Source organism: Schistocerca gregaria, chromosome X (genome assembly GCF_023897955.1).
Source record: "Schistocerca gregaria isolate iqSchGreg1 chromosome X, iqSchGreg1.2, whole genome shotgun sequence".
NCBI lineage: Eukaryota > Metazoa > Arthropoda > Insecta > Orthoptera > Acrididae > Schistocerca > Schistocerca gregaria.
The window spans coordinates 154,005,659-154,021,689 of NC_064931.1; the positions used below are offsets into that span (position 1 = coordinate 154,005,659).

Consider the following 16,031-nt stretch of genomic DNA (forward strand, 5'->3'; position numbering starts at 1 on the left):
TCCCTTTTGTAGAAAAAAGTAGACAAAGATTCAACCTTGCCGATCTGTCTACTTCTTTTTCCTGAAAGAAAGAAAATTCTTTATTTAAATCAGCAACAAAACTAAACGTTGCCACGAAAGAACAAACTAAACAGCGACAATGAAGTAACAACCCGTAAGTCATGTAAATGAAATGCGCAACATTCCGGTTAGACACAAAAGGGATGCCCACGTGATGTCAATTTCCTGTCACAAACGTCAACGTACCGGTTTCATTCTTGTGCGAGACTTCCGCGCAAAATCTTCTTTGGTAACATCTGTACACTCCGAAGACTCTTTGGCGCAATAGTATCCGGTGAGTCAGCGCAGGGCTAGAATGTGTTGAAATTGAATCTGTTATGAATTTGGTGAATTTATTTGTGGATGAAGAACATGTGTGTCACAGTTGTAGAGAGTGATAGCATATTGTGGTTGGAATTGTTGTCGTCGTCGTCGTCGTCTTCCAACAAACTTGTTGTGGACTTCACAGCAAGTTGGTAAACAAATTAAATGCATTTTTGTAACAAAGTAAATTTTTAGTATTGGCGTGGGAAACGTATGTTACGAGCATGAAAATCGATATGGACAAGAAAATATATATAAATAAATAAAAAGTTTAGTCACAAATCGTCATGTAGGCCACACACAATAGTACGTTGGGACAATAACTTCAGTAACGTAGGAATTATAGTGGCTTAAGTAGCTAATCGCTAGTAGGCTTAAATTCATGATCAAGTTAAATGCCAACAAAAAAAATGCTTCTAATTTTCAAGTATTTAGAAGCTGTCCGGTGCCTGGAAGTGAGCAATGCCACTCCATCATAAGATACTTGAAATGAAACCGGTATTGTCTAATTTTACTAAGCAGTTCAACTAACTTAAGTATTTTAGTTACGTTATCACTGGGGTTAGCAGTATCCAGTCCACTTTGTGACATATTGAAATCTAATTGACTACTGTATTCAATTCAGTAGCAAAATTTCGACCATAGAAGCGTGTTACAATAGGATAGTGAGGGCTAAGTGCAACGAAGCTATTGGTGGCAGCAATGTAATACGGTTACAGTTCTGATATTCGCAAACCTTAAATCCGAACTTAGATGAGGAATCAGTGAAAGCATGCCAATATTATTGTGGTAGAACTGGTTAATGAAGTTTGACTGCCAGATCAGTTACAAACTTATGGGGAGACACCAATTACAGTCCTCTATAAAATCAGAGGGTACTGTACCTGGTTGTGTAAGTACGTATTATTCCCCATACGACCTACATATTAAGGACCTCGCTGTGGATTGTCAGTTACTACCTTGTATTGATACTGTAATCGAGGAAGGAACTTTGTTACTGCCAGTGTAGGTACACAAAGTATCATTCCTCTCATCATAGACAGACCTGGCAGAAGTAGCTATGCATGTGGATTTACTGTGCAAACACAAATATCTTTTTCATCCCTGAGAATGCCAGCAACACAGTGCAAAGGTGTAGGCTGTGATATTCTCAAACAGTTAAATATTATTATTTTTTTCCTATATACACACTGATTATATTAGGTAATGCTATATTTTCAGGCCGTTACAAAACAAGAAAAATTTTCTCAAGTTAGTGTTAAAATCTGACTGCTTTTGCTGTTGCTATTAACAGCTTAATATGCCAAGTTACTGGTATAATTTAGTGCTATTTTTTTTTCTTTCTGTGCTATTCTTTCAACCTCAAAATACTAGCCCATCTGTTGAAGCTGTTAAGAATGGAGAAGCAGATGGACAACACTGGTATTCAGTATGCTCCTGGGAGCATACTATGTCTTTTTGTGTACTTGACTGAAAGGTGTAGCCCCCCCCCCCCCCCCACTCCCTTCCAAAAAATGTACTCTCACTTCATTTAGTTTTATGCATGCTTAGTTGCCACAAGGAATCAGAAGATGCAATCCCCCAAAACTGTCAAGCTCCTTCAGTTTGTTAGCTACCAGTAGGCCTAATAATGGAGCGCAGTGCAAGACCTTCATACCAGAAAACAGAGCAATGTAGTGCAGTTGTTCCAAATCCCAATTTAGCTTTGTAGGTTTAGATTTTCCACACATTTCATAAATTAAGGCAAATAACAGTTTGAGTCTTAGATAGAGGGTAAGATGGATTTCCTATGTTGTCTTATCTGAGCTTAAGCTATGCATTTGATCATCTTGATGCTTATGGTAAGGTAAATCGTAATGTACCTTGCATACAAAGTTCTTTGATTACCTGTAGCATCAGATTTGGATAAAATCACTAGCTTTAGATTATTGCTGCCATCATCGTCATCACGGGCTGAGTCTGTCAGTTGTGAAAGTCGGAAGGCTTCTACTTTCATGTCAAAAGAACATCTCTGTGACATAATTAAGCCAATCAGATTCCATCCTCTGGATATATAAGGTGGTCTTGCCAGTTTCATGACAGGCAAACTGCACCCCTGGCAATGCTATTGCAAGCAATAGCCTAAAGCTTCAGATTTTATCCAAATTTTATGTGATTAGTTAACCAAGAACTTTTTACCCAAAGACACTTGCCACATAAGATTTTTTACCCCTAATGTATATTCTTCCATGCCAAAAAATTTGGGTTTCATTAAATTGAGAACATCAGGGTGGTTTGTAGAGTACAGATGTAAATTTAGATGACCCTGTTTGTGATTTGGAAAGAGATTTGTCTTGTGGAATTGGAGTAAATCATAACCTTGGGTATTTAGGAGGATCATAGTGTGTTTTAGAAGGCCCACACTTATGGGGTACAAACAGTGTGTATGCCCCACCTCAAACTAAAGGTTTATTGTTGTATGGTTTTAAATTTTAACAACAATGGACTTTTCTTCTAACTTGCTATAATGAACTGAACCACGCTAAGATCTTCTATCAGAATTCTCAGCCCATACTAGCTGTGTACAAGCATCAGTTACCTTTTTCATGGACTATGGGTGTTACTTTCAATTCATAATCTATAAGAAGATAAAGGATTCCAAGGCTGGTAAAGAACACTAGTCATAGGTATATTCTCAAAATGTGATGCCATATTTTGTGAATAAAACTGTCTATATCACTTAAGTCACAAAATAACCACATTGGTCACAGATTTATTCAGCATATTTATTTCCTTTATTATTAAGGTTACATGTTTCTTAGGTGGCATGTGAGACCTGTTCATTTGTAAACTTTAATTTTACGTATCGCTTGTTTGCTTAGTTTAGAATATGTTGATTAGACTATTGCTTGTGAGTGGAGGGTAAGGTTGTTATGTTTCCTAGACCTATATAGGTCTAACAGAGATGGTGATCCATTGAGGGGGGGGGCAGTATTTTGTGTTGTATTGTATACTGCACCTGTATATGTATTTTATAATGAGGCTTCAGCAACAGGTTCCAGTTGCATGGAGGTCCCGTAGTCAAATTTTATTTTGCTAATGTTTTCATACTATCAATTATAAATCATCTGTCATTTATTAGGACTCATATGTGTCCCATCTTAATGATATTGGTCTATTTGTCAAGTGCTGTGTTATTAAAAAAAAAAAAAAAACTGGGATTGCCAGGATGGTTTCCATCATCACCTAGATACTGATGTGACAAGTGTGGCAGCTACAGTTGAAATAATCAAAATCCCAAGTGAGACAATTATTTACCAGAAATATGAATGCCTCTGAACCTAGTGCAGTCACATACAATGTGCCATTCTACTTTTCATAGAAATGAGAAGTAGGATCCTTCCTTGAAAAGTATGTCAACATTCCACACCTTGAGAGTTTTGAGAAAATCATTGGGTCACCGAAATCTCTTAAATTTGTTCTGCTAATGGCTACTTGCAATGGACAAAAGCAGTGCATCTACATAGATACTCTGCAAGCCACCGTATGGTGTGTGCCAGAGGGTTTTCTGTATCACTACTAGTCATTTTCTTTTCTGTTCCACTTGCAAATGGAGGGAGGGAAAAAGACTGTCTGTATACCTCCATATTGGCCCAAATTATTCGTTTCTTATCTCCATGGCCCTTACGCGCAACGTATGTTGGCAGTAGTAGAATCATTTGGCAGTCGGCTTCAAATGCCGGTTTTCTAAATTTTCTCAATATTGTTTCTCCTAAAAATAAAAAAAAAGTCTCCAGGGATTCCCATTTGAGTTCCCGAAGCATCTCCAAAACACGTGTTGTTCAAACCTACGGGTAACAAATCTAACAGCCCGCCTCTGGATTGCTCCTTCATTCCGACCTGGCACGGATCCCTAACGTCCAAGCAGTATTCAAGAACAGGTCACACCAGCACCCTATATGCAGTCTCCTTTACAAGTGAACCACTCTTTCCTAAAATTCTCCCAACAATCCAAGTCGACCATTCGCCTTTGCTACAACAATTGTCACATGCTTGTTCCATCTCTTATCTCTTTGCAATTTTACGCCCACATATTCAAACAGCGTGACTGTGTCAATCAGGACACAGTAGTACTGTATACACATCATTACAGGTTTGATGTTCATACTCCTCCACACTGACTTAAATTTTTCAACATTCATCACACCAGATGGAAATTTTGTTTAAGTCATCTTGTATCCTCCTACAGTCACTCAACTTCGACACCTTACCGTACACCACGGCAAATGACCACTGATGCCTGCCCACCCTGTCCATCAAACCATTTATTGATATATAAAGAGTGGTCTTATCACACTTCCCTGGGGCACTGCTGATGATATCCTTGTCTCCGATTAACACTCACCGTCAAGGGTAACATACTGGGGTCTATTATTTAAGAAGCCTTTGAGCCACTCACATATGTGTGAACTTCTTCCATATGATCATACCTTCGTTAACAGCCTGCAGTGGGGCACTATGTCAAATGTTTAAAGGACCCACTCTTCTGAAAACAATACATTTCATTGAATAATCTTATAAGCTTTACCTCCACAGCATGGTTCATTTGATCTTCTTCTTCTTCCTTCTCTCTCTCTCTCTCTCTCTCTCTCTCTCTCTCTCTCTTTCTCTCTTTCTTTCTTTTTTCCCCCCTCATGTATACAGCTTACAAATGCAAGGACAGCATGATGTAAGACAAGGACTAAGGACTAGGTTTTTGAGTGCTAATAATTTTGTGGCACCAGTTTAGAGTGAGTGTGGTAGATTACTAATTATACTCCTACAGTAACACTAATTAGATTACCATTGACCGTATGCAATTGTGGTAATTGGTCGTCTTAAATTCCTGTTTGCTGTGGTGTCATAGACAGAGTGCAATATCTGTGGACAGTGTATAATAAAAAGTTTTGTGTGTTGTCTTGCAGCCGGCCGAAGTGGCCCTGCGGTTCTAGGCACTGCAGTCTGGAACCGCGAGACCGCTACGGTCGCAGGTTCGAATCCTGCCTCGGGCATAGATGTGTGTGATGTCCTTAGGTTAGTTAGGTTTAACTAGTTCTAAGTTCTAGGGGACTGATGACCTCAGAAGTTGAGTCCCATAGTGCTCAGAGCCATTTGAACCATTTTGTTGTCTTGCACAAACTTGGTCAAAAAAAATAAAAGGTCAATAATTGGAAGAAATAGGTTGCCTCATTTGGAGAATAAGGAAACTACAGACATGTGAGATAGCTGGAGCTGCCTACCCCCGCTCCCTGCGGATCTGTGGGTTAGAATAGGCCCGCAGTATTCCTGCCTTTCGTAAGAGGTAACTTACAGGAGTCTCTCACATTTCGACCTTTATGTGATGGTCCCCTGTAGGGTTTGACCTCCATACTTTCAAATTTTTCCAAAGAGCGAGCCAATTGAGGAAGAGCGCCTTACATGATGCAGTGTTTCCATCGTGCATGGAGATCTTTAGCCTTCTTTCTCATCGTCGCATTGCAGTCTTGCTCACTCTCCATCTCTTGGCTGGGGATACATACTTGGGTGCAGTTTCTGCCATGCAATATGCTATGTCGCTTTCTGCGCCGACAATGACCTTGGACTTCTTTGCACCTGATATCCATCACCGTAGCCAGTCGATTGTAGTGGGGGCGCCGTGTACCCTGTTGGTTGTAGCCAGCTGACAACACAGGGATCGCTCTGCTGATGCCTATGCCATTAACTCCCCATGTATGCCAAGGAGTAGATGCCTATCTCCCTGGGGCATTGGGACTCTCAGCAACGGCCTTCCTGCCAGGTGGACCCTGCTGCGGCGGGTTAGTGCCCCTGGGGAAGGCCCTGGGTTGGAGTGGGTGGCACGCAATCAAGCGGGGCACATCTTCTCTTGCTGTTGGCCAGCCACCAGCAGTCTCTAAGCGTTCCAGGAGTCAGTTTAATGCAAACATGTATGACCCCAAATCGTTTCCCTTTCTGGCCACACCATGGGAGGAACAAAAGGCTAAGAATGACAGCGAAGCTTATTCGCCGTGCTACCTAGTATGTACAAGAGCTGATGGGAATCGTTTGTGTCCATGAAGCCTTAGTTCTTTGTAGAGCATTTAGAGGACAAGTTTGGGGAGGTGGAAGACTTCTCCAAACTGTGCTTTGGGTCAGTTTTGATAAAAACAGCATGCTCTGCCCAGTCAGGGGCGTTACTCCCTTGTGACAAGTTGGGGCTGTTTCCGTTGCCATCACGCCCCACAAGAGTTTAATTATGGTCCAGCATATTATATTCCACAGGGACCTTCTTTTGCAGTCTGTTGATGAGCTGCTCGCCAATTTAAAGCGGCAAGGTTTGCATTTCGTCCGGCGCGCCCATCGGGGTCTGAGGGTAATCAGGTTGCCACTGGTACCTTCATCTTGGCCTTCGAGGGTGATACATTGCCTGAGAAGGTCAAGGTGATTGTCTGCCACTGTGATGTCAAGCCCTATATCCCTCCCCCGATGTGGTGCTTTAAGTGCTGGAAGCTCAGCCATAAGTCTTCCCACTGTACTTCCAGTGTCACATGTAGAGATTGCAGACGTCCATCACATCCAAATATTCCATGTGCCCTGCCTCCCACCTGTGTCAACTGCGGAGCACCGTGCTTGGGTAGCTGAGTAGGTAGAGCACTTGCCAGCGAAAGGCAAAGGTCCTGAGTTCGAGTCTCAGTCCGGCACCCAGTTTTAATCTGCCAGGAAGTTTCATCATTTACCATGCTTACCAGACTGTAGGATTTTACAGAAACAGTGGAAAATCATGGAATATAAGACCCTGGACCGACTGACCTACACTGAGGCTAAGAGGAAATATGAACGACTCCATCCTGTGTGAATGACTTCCTCTTATGCCGCGACTACAACAACAGTGAGAGCCCCATCAGTTCAGCAAATTCCAGTCAGCTCCCTGAGCCATAAGGCTACACCTGCCCCCTTGACCGTGGGGGGTACCACCCTCCCTGTTGCTCCTGCACCACCTACTTCGGGAGCAACACTCCCCACCCATCGGGGACGTCCATCCCCACTTGTAAGCCAGAGAAGTGTCCAACATCTTCAGCTCCTCTCACTCGGAAGGGGTCCCTCCCTTCCCAGGTTTCCGCCAGTGGAAGGATGATGCCCACCAGTGGCGTAAGTGCCCAGAAGGCTTCACAATCCTCCTCAGTCCTGGAGACTGAATCAGTGAATCCCTCCCAGCCAGTGAAACCCAATGAGCAGTGAGAAAAGTCCAAGAAGAAGACCTCTAAGACCAAGGAACTTGCGGTGGTGCCCACCCCACAATAACCTACAAGCTCTGTGTATGAGGATGTGGTGGAGATTCTGGCATCTGCTGAGGACCTAGATCTCGGTGGACCCTCAGACACCCGATTGCACGGGTACTCAGTTGGGGGTATTAGGTGATCCACTGGCTAATCTGCCTCCTCGCTCCCTTCACACCTTTTTGTGCCACGGGCAATGTCATCCTCCAGTGGAATTGCAGCGGTTTTTTCCACCACCTTGCTGAGCTCCGACAACTTCTCAGCCTTCACCCTTTCTTCTGCATTGCTCTCCAGAAAGCTTTGTTTCCAGCAATGCAAACCGCTGCCCTCTGTGGCTATCGGGGTTATTATAAGAATCGGGCAGCTTATGAGAGTCTGTGTCTACATGCTTAACTCTCTTTACAGCGTGTGCGTCCCTCTTCAAACACCTTTAGAGGCTGTCACTGTTTGGGTGTGGACGCCACAGGCTGTTACTCTATGCAGTCTCTATCTTCCACCGGATGGTGATGTCCCGCAGCCTGTATTGGCTGCACTGATAGCCCAATTGCCACCACCTTTTCTGTTATTGGGTGACTTTAACACCCATAACCCTTTGTGGGGTGGATTGGTGGCAATAGGCCAAGGCACTGACGTTGAGCAAGTGTTGGCACAGCTTGACCTTTCTCTTTCAAATAATGGTGCCTCCACACATTTCAGTGTGGCGCATGGCACTTACTCGGCCATCGACCTTTCAGTCTGCAGCCCTGGCCTTCTACTGTTTGTCCAATGGATTTTGCATGACGACTTGTGCAGTAGTGACCACTTTCCAATCTTTCTGTCACTGCCGCAGCGTCACTCACCTGGGTGCATCCCCAGATGGTCTTTGAATAAGGCTGACTGGGACTCATTCGTCACCATTGCCAATCTTGAGCCTCTTTCTCATGGCGCCATTGATGTGGTGTTTCACAGGATCACCACCGGCATCGTTTCTGCCACGAAATCTGCAATTCCCTGTTCTTCCGGGTCCCCTCGACGGAGGACTGTGCCTTGCCACTGTTGGCACCCGTACCTCTCCATTGCAGGTTTGTTGCAAGATTAGGCGACTCTGCGGGTATCAGACATCTGTCAGCGTACCTGGGCTTTCCCTAAATGGAGCAGTCTGTACTGAATCAGACACGGTTGCAGAACTCTTAGCAGAGCATTATGCTCAGAGTTCCACTTGTACGAATTACCCACTGACTTTCCACTCCCTGAAGGTTGGAAAGTCGGAGCCTTTCATTCCATACACTCAGCCCCGAATCGTTCAATGTGGGAATTCCACAGTGCTCTAGCCGCTTGTCCTGATACGGCTCCTGGGTCGGATCGCATCCACTACCAGATGCTCAAACACCTCACGGTGGACTGATAGCGACACCTCCTTGACCTTTTCAACCGTATCTGGGTTGAGGGTGAGTTCCCCTCTCAGTGGCGGGAAAGCATTATCATCCCAGTGTTGAAGCATGGTAAGAACCCCCTGGAGGTGTACAACTACCGCCCCATTAGCCTCACCAAAGTTATGTGCAAGTTGCTCAAACACATGGTAAGCCGGAGGTTGAGTTGGATACTTGAGTCTTGGGGCCTTCTGGCTCCGTCCCAGGGTGGGTTCCGTAAGGGCTGCTCTGCCAACAATAATCTGGTCTGCCTGGCGTCTGCTATCCACACGGCATTTGCCCACCATCATCTGGTTGCCATCTTTTTTGACATGTGTAAGGTGTACGATACGACACCACGCTTCATGAGTGGGTTCTTGGGGGCCCGCTCTGCTTTTTATTCAAAATTTTCTGTCTCTTCATTCCTTCTGCGTGCAAGTTGGTTTGTCCCATAGTTCCTCCAGAAGAGTGGGGTCCCGCAAGGCCTCTGTTTAGTTGCTATCAGTGGACTAACTGCAGCTGTGGGAACGTCTGTATCGGCTTCTTTGTATCTGATGACTTTTTTCTGTTCTATAGCTCCACTGGCATTCCAGTTGCTGAGGCTACAGGGCGCAGTCTTTGGCCATTGCGTACGGTTTCCAGTTATCAGCTGCCAAGATCTGCTTCATTCATTTCTACTGGCGTTGCACTGTACAACCTGAGCCACGGCTTTATCTTGACGGCGAACCTGTTGCCATAGTGAAAACGCATTGGTTTTTGGGCTTGCTTTTTGATGCCTGGTTGACTTAGCTCCCTCATATTTGGCAGCTTAAACAAACATGGCACCATCTTAATGCTCTTTGTTGCTTGAGTCACACCAGCTGGGGTGCCAATCGATCTACTCTTTTACGTCTGTATCAGGTGTTGATTCAGTCCCGTCTCGATTATGGGAGCGTGGCTTACACCTCGGTGTCACCTTCCTTGTTGCGGTTGCTTGACCCCATACTTCACTGCAGGACCCGACTCGCAACTGGAGCTTTCCGCACAAGCCCTGTAAACAGTCTACTTGTGAAGGCTGGTGTCCCTCCATTGTGGATCTGGTGCCAACGACTACTGGCTGCTTAAGCTGCACATGTTTGTAGCTTTCCCAGGCACCCAAATTACCGTCTCCTGTTCCCCAACTCAGTCGCCCATCTTCCAGAACGGCGGCCCCAGTCAGGGTGTACAATCGCAGTTCGCGTCCGGGCTCCTCTCTCTGGGCTTGAGTTTTTCCCTCTCCCACCTCTTTTCCAGGCTCATATACGTATACCCCTGTGGTGTGTGCCCCACCCATGCCTTCGGCTGGATTTGGCACAGGGCCCGAACGACTCAGTCCCTCCTGAGGCCTTCTGCCACCGCGTTCTTTCCATCCTTACCGCATTTCACAGCTCTGACGTGGTCTATATGACGGTTCGATGGTTGTTGGTCAAGTCGGTTATGCTCTTACTCTTGGGGGATCATTCTGAACAACTCTCATTGCAGGCTGGCTGCAGTGTTTTCACTGCAGTGCTGGTCACCATCTCTCGTGCCCTAGAGTATATCCACTCCTGCTCAGGTTAGTCCTTCATTATCTCTAGTGACTCCCTGAGCGGTTTATGAGTTATTGACAATTGTTTTCCTCACTCTCATGTGGTGATGGCTATCCAGGAGTCCATCCATACTCGTGCCCGTTGTGGGCACTCCGTGGTTTTTATGTGGACCCTGGGTCACAACCTGGCCAAACAGGCTGTCGGTGCACCGGCTTTGGAGATTGGCTTTTCAGAGTGATCTCCATTCATTTTTGCAGCAGGAGGTTCTTGGTACCTGCCGTCACCCAACAAACTTTGGATCGTCAAGGAGACTACTGGTGTGTGGCACTCCTCCTTGTGGGCCTTTCACAAGGACTCTGTTGTACTCTGCCGGCTGCACATTGGCGACACCTGGATGACGCACGGTTATTTATTGCGCTGCTAGGACCAACCTCTCTGTCGCTGTGGTTCAGCATTGACAGTGGTCCACATTTTGTTGGACTGTCTGCTTTTAACTGCGCTTAGGCAGACGTTTGGGCTCCCTGATACGCTACCTGCCCTTTTAACAGATGACGCTGCCATGGCAGGCCTAGTTTTGAATTTTATTCATGCAGGGGGCTTTTATAGCTTGATCTGAGGGTTTGTCTCTTTCTTTTGTGTTGAATCTGGCCTTTGACCTACAGTGTTAGATTGGGCCTTTCAGTGTCTCTCTTGGTGGTTGGCTTTTGCTTTCTTTCGTTTCCATGGTCGGCCAACCACTGTAACACTGTGTGTTTTTAATTCCTCTTTTCTGGTCTTTGTCTATATCTTTCTTATTCTGTGTCATCCCTTAAACTTGAACTGCAAGGTAAATTTAAAGCAGTCTGTATTAGATTATGGACAAGTCTCCAGCATGTATTTTGGTGTATGCTATTTACAGATATCATAAGTAACTAGAAAAGATGGAAAGGGGCGCCAGTATGTAACTTTCGCCATTGTCTCTTTTTTTTTTTCATGCAAACAAATGCCAGGAGCCTTTTTTGTGTATAAAGTGCCGTTCTGTAATGCCATTTACACCCCTATAGTTTTTAATACTATTGAAGATTTAAATGTCCCCCTCCCGAAACTCAGTTTCTCGCTGGGGTCTTGATATTTTAGTAGTTAAAGTACACGTGATTGTATGACCATCACTCACCATACTGGTCAGAATTGAACTTTGTGTCGTATTCTTCAATAGTTCTAAATCATCACTGAGGTGCCTACCACCGCTATATTGTGTTAGGCTTTCAAATATTTTCAGGCCTATATCTAAGAGGACCTTTACTTTTGCTGAACTGCAATGAATCCCATAAATTGAATAAGTGACTTCTAATGGATTGTGTGAGCCATTGATTTGTACCACCTACCGACTTACAAAGGTAGATTTTGTGGCTAGGGCACTGATGACCTTACTACAAAGCACCATAAAACCCCAGTTGTATCATATCCTTGGCTATTCCTGTACAGTTAGCAGCAAATAATAACAGTAAGATGATCCAGCTTGTATGTCAGATCCTGTTTGTTGAGAATGTGTGTTCTGTCCACATTCCTAAGGGACAGGAGGCTTAGTGGGTACTTTGAAAAATGCAAAGAGGCTTCTTAACAGTCCTCACCTTGTTGTAATGCATTTAGGGGAAGAAACTTTGTAAGAATAATGTGGCGAAGGAGGATTAGGAGTTAATTTGCCATCAATAACAAGGTGATTAGAGACAGAACAAGCAGAGATTTGGGAAGGAAATCAATAAAGTCAATCTCAAAGGAATCTTCTTGGCATTTGCATTAAGAATTTAGGGAAACAATGGAAAAACTGCATCTGTTCTGTTGTGGTTCAATAGTCAGGTACTTAAGTGTGAATTGCAGAGTAGTCATGTAGATGTACTCGTAGATGTCTGGATTGGTGGAGGGCAATTTGAACACTGGGTCCCCAGATGTGTGTCATGTCTTTTACCAATGAACCTACTTGCTGTGAAGAGATATGGAGTTACAAAACTTGTTCTGTAAAAATATGGAGTTATGGAACACTTTGGACTTTGTAAAAGAGTTGATACATATCAAGATCTTCCCCTCAGAGAGCACAGGCTATTGCAACACCTACTTCCTTTCCTGTGCTTCAGTCACTCATCTCTGAGTATCCTTCCTTTTCTTACTCTCTTTCTCATGGTGACAGCCTTCGATGCCAACCCAACTACTCCCTGGATTTTGCATTCCTTTCTCAGGACCTTCATTCACGTACTTTGCATCACATTTTGGCTTAAGTAATTTTTGGTTATTTTCTAGGATTGACTTTCATTTTCCAAGTTTTTTCTATGGAATGGACTTACCAAGGAAGAACACCTTGAATAGCATCCACTGTATGTAGTGTTAAAGATCGTCTGTGCACACTACATGCATAGGCTCTTGTATACACTTATGTCAACTCAGTAGCCCATCTGACGTGATGGGGTCCCATGTCAGTGGTGCCCATGGCTCCTTTCCTGCTGTCAATCTAACACTCATCCCTTGATCTTGTTGCTTTGCTACATTGGTCACTACATGATGACCTTTGTGACAGTGTCCACTTTCTCGTGATGCTGTCACTTCCTTGCCACAGATGAACCAACTACCATGTTGGCGGCTTCAAAGAGCTTACTGGCAGTTATGAATCTGCTGTTCCCCCCCACTGCGCCCCTGTCAGACTGTGTCAACGAGGTTGTGCAAGGCTTCTCCAACACGATCAACCACATCACTGGAACTGCTATTCTTCTTTCAACAGGTCCTGTTCATCACCAGCTGGTGCCATGATGGATCAGAGAAATTGCAGTAGCTGTTCAGGATCAGCAGCATTTGAAGACACACCCTTCGCAGACCAACCTCATCACTTTCTAAGTGACTTTGTGCTAAGGCTCATTATGTAATTAAATACAATAAGAAGGAATGGTGGGAGTGCTGTGTCTCCTCCCAGGGAATGAATGCCTCTTCATCCTGTGTGTGGGCCAAGCTCCATAGTCTTCTAGGCCACCAAAGATCCAAAACTCTGCCGGGGCTCTTTCTTCAGGAGAGTCTCTGTGCTGATGCATCAGCTCTTGCTGAACACTTTGCAATGGTTTCAGCATCCTCTTCTTACACACCTGTCTTCCTCATGCATCAAGTGACAAACTGAAGATGTCCTCCTCTCTTTTGCCCTGACGGCTGTTGTGGACGAGCAGTTCTAGGCGCTTCAGTCTGGACCCGCGCTGCTGCTGCAGTCCCAGATTCGAATCCTGCCTCGGGCATGGATGTGTGTGATGTCCTTAGGTTGGTTAAGTTTAAGTAGTTCTAAGTGTAGGAGACTGATGACCTCAGATGTTAAGTCCCATAGTGCTCAGAGCCATTTGAACCTTTGCCCTCTTAGCACTCCAAATTATAACATGAACTATTCACAGGGTGACAACTGCTTCAGGCTCTGGCCTAGTCTCACAATATGGCCTCAGGCTGAGTCCATTCCTTAAACCCAGTAAAGACTAAACATCTGTTGGCAGTTACCAACCCATTAGCCTGAATAACTTGCTCTGCATCATGCTTGGAATGATGGTTGTCCACCATTTATGCTGGATTCTCAAATATCAGGACCTTTTGTCCCCCAATCAGTGTGGTTTTCAGGGAGGGATGGTCCACAACTGACCATCTGGTGAGGTTGCAAACAGCAGTTAGACAGGCTTTTTCTAAACGCCAGTCTTTCTTGACCTACATAAAGCATATGACACGATGTGGCACCATCACATTTTACTTAACTCCCAAGACTGGGACATTCAAGGCTCCCTGCCAATTTTTATACTGTCAGTTGTTCCAGTTGAAGTTGGCCCTTCAATCAGCTTGCCATGGGTCGAAGAGAATGGCATCCCTCAGGGCTCTGTACTGAGTTTGTTCTCTTCCTCATTGCCATCAGTAGGATAGTGACCTTTGTCGAGCCATCAGTCACCATGTGCCATATCTTGACTTTTGCATGTGGCACAGCTCCCACTCAGTACCCTCAGCTAAAAGCCAGTTCCAAGCTGCCATCTGACAGGTATCTTCTTGGACCCTTTTCCATGGTTTCCAATTCTCTCCTGAAAGAACGTGGGTTGTGCATCTCTTGTTGTACTGTCTTCCATCCTGGCCCAGAACTCGGATACACAACATGTGGACATTGTTACACAGTCCTGATTTTTGCTGCTGCTCTTTGACAAGATGAATACTTTCGGGTGCCACATATTTGTAAACTAAAACTAACTGCATGCAAAAGATCATGTTATCTTCTTCCTTGCCCATACCTCATTGGTCATGAATCATGACACACTCCTTCATAACTGCAAGGTATGAGCAAGGAAGAAGATAACATGATCTTTTGCATGCAGTTAGTTTTAGTTTACAAATATGTGGCAACCAAAAGTATTCTTCTTGTCAAAGAGCAGTACCAAACATCAGGACTGTGCAACAATGTCCACATGTTGTGTATCCAAGTTCTGGACCAGGATGGACCACGGTACAACAAGAAATGCACAACCCATGTTCTTTCAGGAGAGAATTGGAAACCATGGAAAAGGGTCCAAGAAGATACCTGTCAGATGACAGCTTGGAGCTGGCTTTTAGCTGAGGGTACCGAGTGGGAGCTGTGCCACATGCACAAACCCCTTTTGGTTCAGTGTGTTTTGGCTGTGTGTGTCTTACAGACAGGATAGCTCTCAGTTTGGAGTTTGGCTGTTCACTGTCCTTGCTAACACTGACACCAGTGGTACATGGTTTCCAAGATTATGTGAACTGTTTGGCCTTATCTATTAATTGCTGGATGGGGTGTTGGACTTCAAAGGATTGTAAACTACTATGCATGTGGGGACAGCCTTCATCAGTCCATCCCCCTTTACTCTCATCCCCACCACGAGAATGGCATGTTGACTTTTTGTCAGGGCATTCATGACCACACATCCACAGTTGGCATCATTATCAACAACAATCCCTCTTAAGATACAAGGGCATGATTTATGATATCTGAGCTCACACCCAAAAACATCACATAAATATAATGCAAAGTCAGTTCTTAAGAATCTGTGTGGCAGAATATCAACAGGAATGAATTTGACTGGCTATCATTGACAGTTTTCTGTTGTTGTGTTTGTTACAGAAGACTTTTAAACATGGATTGATACATATCGTTAGCAATAAAAAGTACTTCAGATTTTCTAGAGTCTTAAGGTAGAAACAGTAGCTCCGTGAGAGGCTTACATGTACATTTAATACAGCAAAAAACTGTCATTACTGCTCCCCCCTCCCTAGACATATATCTTAGTGTGCCACAGGGATTCTCCTTGGAGACAGTGGATGCTAATGTGGCCATTGACAACCTGAAACAGAAAGTAGGTGGTTCTGACTAAGGAATTGTTTGCAGTGTTTTCTGGTATAGTGGTTAACAAGAATACATGTACAGGTTACCTTCTGCAGAGCCCCATTTGCTGCAGTGTGTTATGAACAGT

At 44.5% G+C, this 16,031-nt stretch overlaps 1 protein-coding gene across 3 annotated transcripts in view; it reads left to right on the forward strand.

Annotated features, from left to right (window-relative positions):
* Positions 1 to 228: 228 nt before the first annotated feature.
* The window catches only part of LOC126299416 (thioredoxin-like protein 1), a 68,916-nt gene continuing 53,113 nt past the window's right edge, over positions 229 to 16,031 (forward strand). The window contains exon 1 of one of the 3 annotated variants that reach the window (XM_049991313.1): positions 229 to 334. The gene's annotated coding sequence lies outside the window, so the exon portion shown is untranslated. Of the gene's footprint in view, positions 516 to 16,031 lie in introns of all 3 variants that reach the window. The other 2 variants (XM_049991312.1, XM_049991311.1) reach the window with 2 other exon arrangements.